The 6,799-nt window shown below is 39.6% G+C and overlaps 1 protein-coding gene across 1 annotated transcript in view; it reads right to left on the bottom strand.

The window, feature by feature from the left end:
• Nucleotides 1-6,799, bottom strand: part of RAD50 (RAD50 double strand break repair protein) — a 122,202-nt gene that overhangs the window by 85,599 nt on the left and 29,804 nt on the right. The window lies entirely within an intron of this gene.

Genomic DNA, 6,799 nt, shown 5'->3' with positions numbered 1-6,799 from the left:
GACTGGGATCTTACAAGCTTGCAAGCTGCCATCTAGATGCAACAATGGGTCTCTCCTGATCCAGAGCAAAGAAGAATGAAGAAAACCAAAGACATATGGAAACAATTAGTCCTAGCAACTGGTACACCATGCGATCCACAGTCTATATTACTATGAGACCAAAAGAACTAGATGGTGCTCGGCTACCACTGTCAACCACTTGGAGGGGGATCTATATAGGAGATCCTGGATAGAGAGGGAGAACAATGTGGAACAAAACTCAAAATCATTTGAGGGGACGTAAAAAAAAGGGGACCAGGTTTGCTGGTCTGATAGAGCCTGATGGAACCACTGAGACTATGGTCCCTAGCTGCCCTTCAGGTCTGGACTTGAACCCACATCTGTGGCTTCCAGCCAAAAAAAAGACAGGCATATGAGTTGTACACTTACCTGAGGTAGATACACTCCTTGGAGAGAACAATCATGGGAGAAAGAAGAGCTGTTTATGCACAGGGAGACAGCTCAGGGGGCAGGAGTGCATGAAGGGATGGACAAAGGGAAGAGGTAATAGGGGAGCTGTTGCATTAGGGTAAATTTAGTCAATGTTATGACAATTTGTCATGAGACAAAGTGTATGTGAACTGCATGAGACAAAGTGTATGGAAAATCAATTTGCTTTGTAAACTTTCACTGAAATCACAATTTAAAATAATAAAAAGAATTATCACATGATCCTGCAATTTCACTCTTAGGCATATTATACCCATGAGAAATTAAAATATATTTTAATTACTATAAATAAATAAAATAATAAAAATTAATTAATTAAAATGATATGCCTATATAAAAGCTTGCACAGGAATGTTCACAGCAGCATTATTCACAGCCAGAAAGTAGAAACTCAAATGTCCATTAACTGAAGAGTGGATAAATAAAATGTGGTATTAGCTATAAAAAGGAATGAACTATAAACATGTTACAACACGGATGAACCTTGAAATTATGCTAAATCAAAGAAGTCATTCACAAAAGAGTAGATACTATATGACTTCATTTATATGAAATGTCCAGAAGAGACAAGTCCATAGAGACAGAAAATAGAGTAGTTATTGCCTAGGTTGGGGGACTGGGGAGGAGTAGCAACTGTTAAAGAGTACAGGCTTTCTTTTTTAGAAGACAAAATGTTAAAAATTAGATTGTACAGCAAGGGTTGTACAACTCTGTGACTATACTAAAAAATTTAACTGTATATTCTGAATGGGTGAATTATGTGATATGCAAATTATATCTTTAAGATATTAAAATAAATAAATAAATAATGGTCGTGCAGACTAGAAGGCATTTTAGATTTGTTGTTGCTGTTGTTAGGTGCCATCGAGTCATCTCCAACTCGTAGTGACCCTATGTATAAGAGCAGGAAACACTACCCAGTCCTGTGCCAGCCTCATGATCTTTGCTATATCTGAGCCCATCACTGCAGCCATTGCGTCAATCCACCTTGTTGAGGGCCTTCCCCTTTTTCACTGACCCTACACTCTACCAAGCACAATATCCTTCTCCAGAGAATGGTCCCTTCTGACAATGTATGTGACCAAACTAGGTGAGATGAAGCCTGGCCATTCTCACTTCCAAGAAGCCCTCTGGCTGTACTTCTTTCAGGACAGATGTTAGTTCTTTTAGCAGTCCATGGTACTTTCAGTATTTTTCATCACCACCACAACTCAGAAGCATCAACTCTTCTTCAGTCTTCCCTGTTCACTGTCCAGCTCGAGCGATTGAAAATACCATGGCTTGGGTTAGGTGCACCTAAGTCTTCAAGGAGACATCTTTGCTTTCAAGTGAAAGATGTCTTTCGCAGCACATCTGCCCAATGCAATGTCGTCTGATGTCTTGACTGCTGCTACCATTGATGTTGACTGTAGAATCAAGTAATATGAAGTCTTCGACAACTTCAATCAAGTCTTCAACAACTTCAATCTTTTCTCCATTTATAGTGATGCTGCTTATTGGTCCAGTTGTGAGGATTTTTGTTTTTTATATTGAGGTGTAATCCATACTGCAGACTGTTTCTTCAATCTTCATCAGAAAGTGCTCCAAGTCATCCTCACTTTCAGCAAGCACAGTTGTATCATCTGCATATCACAGGCTGTTAATGAGTCTTCCTCCAATCCTGATGGCACACTCTTCATATAGTCCAGCTTCTTAGATTATATGCTGAGCATATAGACTGAATAAGTATGGTCAAAGGATACAACCCTGACACACTCCCTTTCTGATTTTAAACCATGCAGTATCTCCTTGTTCTGTTCAAACAACAGCCTCCTGGTCTATGTATAGGTTCCTCATGATGAACAATTAAGTGTTCTGGAATTTGCATTTTTCTCGATGTTAGCCATAATTTGTATGATTCACACAACTGAATGCTTTTGCATAGTCAATAAAACACTTTCATCCTTCTGGTATTCTTTGCTTTCAGTCAAGATCCATCTGAAATCAGCAACGATATCCCTCATTCCACGTCCTCTTCTGAATCTAGCTTGCATTCTGGAAGTTCTCTTTCAATATACTGCTGCAACCATTTAAAAATGATCTTCAGTAAGATTTTACTTGGATGTGATATTAATGATATTGTTCAATAATAGCCAAATTCTATGGGATCACCTTTCTTTGGAACCCAGCAATATATATTTCTTCCAGTTAGCCAGGTAGCTGTCTTCCAAATCTCTTGGCATAGCTGAGTGAGTGCCTTCAGCGTGGCATCAGTTTGTTGAAACATCTCAATGGGTATTCCGTCAATACCTGGAGACTTATTTTTTGCCAATTCCTTCAGGGCAGCTTTGACTTCCTCCTTCAACATCATTGGTTCTTATTCATTTGCCACCTCCTGAAATGGATGAACATCAACCAATTCTTTTTGGTACAGTGATTCTGTGTATTCCTTCCATCTTCTTTCAATGCTTCATACATCATTCAATATATTGCCCGTAGAATATGTCAATATTTTAACTCTAGGCTTAAATTTTCTCTTCAGTTCCTTCAGTTTGAGAAATGCCGTGTGTTCTTTCCTTTTGGTATTCTAACTCCAGGTTTTTGCACATTTTTATTATAATAATTGAGTCTGTCTTCTCGAACTGCTCTTTGAAATCTTCTGTTCAGCTCTTCTATCTTCCTATTTCTTCCAATGGCTTTAGCTACTCTCCGGTTAAGGGCAAGTTTCAGAGTCTCTTCAGATATCCATTTTGGTCTTTTTTTCCTTTCCTGTGTTTTTAATGACCTTTTGCTTTCTTCATGGATGATGTTCTTGATGTCATCCCACAATTCCTCTGGTTTTTGGTCATGAATATTCAATGGATCTTATCTATTCCTATTCTATTCCTTAGATGATGTCTAAATCCAGGACGGATATAATCAAGGTCGTATTTTGGCTCTCATGGACTTGTAAGTCTTCAGCTTCAACTTGAACTTGCATATGAGCAGTTGATGATCTGTTCCATAGCCAGCTCCTGGCCTTATTTTGGCTGAAGATAATGAGCTTCTCCATTGCCTCTTTCCACAGACATAGTCAATCTAAAGATTCCTGTGTACTCCATCTGGCAAAGTCCACGTGTACAGATGTCATTTGTGTTGTTGAAAAAAGGTATCTGCAACAAGTTAAGTCATTGGTTTTGTAAAAATCTATCATGCGATCTCCAATGTCATTTCTATTACCAAGGCCATATTTTCCAACTACTGGTGATTCTTCTTTGTTTCCAACTTTTGTATTCCCATCACCAGTGATAATTAACACATCTTGATTGCATGTTCGGTCAGTTTCAGACTGCAGAAGTTGATAAAAATCTTCAACTTCCTCATCTTTGGCTTTGGTGGCTGGTGTGCAAATCTGAATAATCATAGTATTAATTGGTCTTCCATGGAGGTGTATGGATATTATCCTATCACTGACAGCGTTGTAGTTCAGGATAGATCTTGAAACATTCTTTGTGATAATGAATGCCACACCATTCCTCTTCAATTTGTCATTCCTGGCACAGTAGGTCATGTGGCTGTCTGATTCAAAATGGCCAAAACCAGTCCATTTCAGCTCACTTATGCCTCAGAAGGAAGGTTAGGCAATCTACTTCCGTAGTGATACTGCCTCGGAAACCCAAGGCGGGTCGCTATGAGTCAGGTCTGACTCGATGGCACATAACACCACCACCACCACCTAGGATATTGATCTTTATGTGGTCCATTTCATATTTGACAATTTCCAATTTTCCTAGATTAATACTTTGTACATTCCATGTTCTGATTATTAATGGGTATTTGCAGCTATTTCTTCTCATCTTGAGGTGTGCCACGTCAGCAAATAGAGGTCCCAAAAGCCTTATTCTATCTACATCATCAATGCCAGCTCTATTCTGAGGAGGCAGCTCTTCCCCAGTCATGTTCTGAGTGCCTTCCAACCTGAGGAGCTCATCTTCTGGCATTATATCAGACAACGTTTCAGGGCTATTCATAAAGTTTTCCAGTAATGTATCAGACGATGTTTCACTGCTATTCATAAGGTTTCCACTGGCCAATTCTTTGAGAAGTGGACGGTCTCTTCCTTCTCCTTAGTCTATCTTAGTCTGGAAGCTCTGCTGAAACGTGTCCATCATTGGTAACCCTGCTGGCATTTGAAACACCAGTGGTAGCCTCCAGCTTCACAGAAACACGCAAGCCACCACAGTACAACAAACTGACAGACAAGTTTGTCTCCCTTAGCTGTTCTAAACTGCTGCATTCATTTCCCAGCTTCCCCCCAACTACTCCAACACCCACCTGCCTGCACACCACTGTTAAACAGATAAACAAATTATGGTACACATGCACGATGGAATGCTGAACAACATTAAAGAATAACAATGAATTTGCAAAACACCTTACAACATGGATGAACCTAGAGGACAAATTAGTCAATCACAAAAGGACAATTGTTTTATGAAACCACTACTGTAAAAACATAAAAAAAGGTTTACACACAGAAAGAACTGTTCTTTGAAGGTTACCAGGGGTGGAAGGGGAAGAGAGGAAGAGTCACCAACTAGATGGTTCATGCATTAAATTGAGTAAAGGGAAAGGCAATATATAATAAGGGAATGATCAGCACAAAATGATCAAGGCAGTGGAAGGCATAGGGAAAAGTACAGAAGTGAAAGGAAACAAAAGGTGAATACTATTACATACACAATCGCACAACAATAGTAACAGTAATTTGTGAGTGGATACATATACCAAAACTCACTGCTGTCGAGTCAGATCTGATTCATAGCGACCCCTCCTTGGGTTTCTGGGAGTGATACCCCTCCTGGTATCACTATGGAAGTAGACAGCTCAATCTTTCTCCTGAGGAGTGGCTAGTGGGTTTGAACCGCCAGCCTTCTGGTTAGCAGTCAAATGCCTTAGGCACTACAGGGGTGGGAAGGCAAATGGGACTACACCCATGAATTTACACAGGTTTGACAGAGGCTATTTCCACTGATGTAATTATATGTGCTACAAATACATTCATGAATATAGTAGAGAATACAGGGGACAAAGTTATGAAAATGTCTTAGTCATAACCAAAAACCCTGAGGGCATGAGTTGCTGGGTATGGAGGCTCAGGATCATAGTTTCAGGGGACACAGTAAGGTCAGCTGCACAGTATAGTCCACAAAGACAATGTTCTACACCCACTTTAATGAATAGTGACTGGAGTCTTAAAAGCTTCTGAATGGCCATCTAAGGTGCAACTATTGGTTTCTTCTCGTCTGCAGCAAAAAAGGGTAAAAAAAATCAAAGATGCAGAAAACAATGGAGCACGTGAACCCCAGCCTCCACAATCCCGAGACCAGAAGTAGATGAGGATTGCTCTGAAAGTGATCACCAATGAGTAGTCTCACAGAGAGGAGGAAAATGTGGAACAAAACTCAGAATCATCAAAAAAAGACCAGGCTTACTGGTCTGATGACAACTGGTAGAACCTCTAAGACTATGGCCCTTTGGTACTCTTCAAGTTAGGAACTGAACTTAACCTCTGTGATTCAACTGGCAGCCATATGATAGGCCTAGTGGATAAAGCATTTGGCTGCTAACCACTAGGTCAGCAGTCAAACCCACCAGCTGCTCTGTGGAAGGAAGATGGGGCAATCTACTTCTGTGAAGATTTATAGCCTTGGAAACCCACTGGGGGTCACTATGAGTTAGAATTGGCTCAATGGTAATAAGTCTGGTTTTTGTTTTATACACTCATTAGAACAATCAAGTATATGAGATCAAGAGGAGAGCATTTGTGCAGGGATAGAGCTAAGGCAGGAGAGATGGGAAGGAAGAATAAAGGGAAGGCATGGGTGCAGAGAAGTGAGAAGACTATTGCAGTGTGGGGACAGTAGCAAAAATTACAAAACAGAATATATATGGTTGTTGAATGGAAAACCAATTTGCTCTGTAAACTTGCACACAAATCACAGGGAAAAAAGAAAAAACCTAAAATTTTACATGCTTTAAAAACAGATCTTTGACCTCCTTATCTCCAAGAGCACCTTGCACAGTACAATGTACAAAACAATATTCATGAGAGGATGGATTAATGTCAATGGGCATCTGGACAGAAACAAAGTCAACATTTTATAGTTTACAATTCAAAGACCTATGCCAGTAATGACTGGTGAGTTAAAAAAAAATCAGTAATTTTCAAAATGACTGAAAACACTTTTCTTTTTCCTATCTAAAACCTGTAAGTAACCATATCATTCTATTGAGGCATATCATATTACCAGGAATGCACTTACTTAGTAAGACTGTTGTTGTTGTTGTT

Source organism: Orycteropus afer, unplaced genomic scaffold (genome assembly GCF_000298275.1).
Source record: "Orycteropus afer afer isolate SDZICR_OR568_19922 unplaced genomic scaffold, OryAfe1.0 scaffold00112, whole genome shotgun sequence".
In the NCBI taxonomy this organism is placed as follows: Eukaryota; Metazoa; Chordata; class Mammalia; order Tubulidentata; family Orycteropodidae; genus Orycteropus; species Orycteropus afer.
The sequence above is the reverse complement of the archived record's forward strand: the minus strand, read 5'-3'. Positions and strand labels throughout refer to the sequence as shown.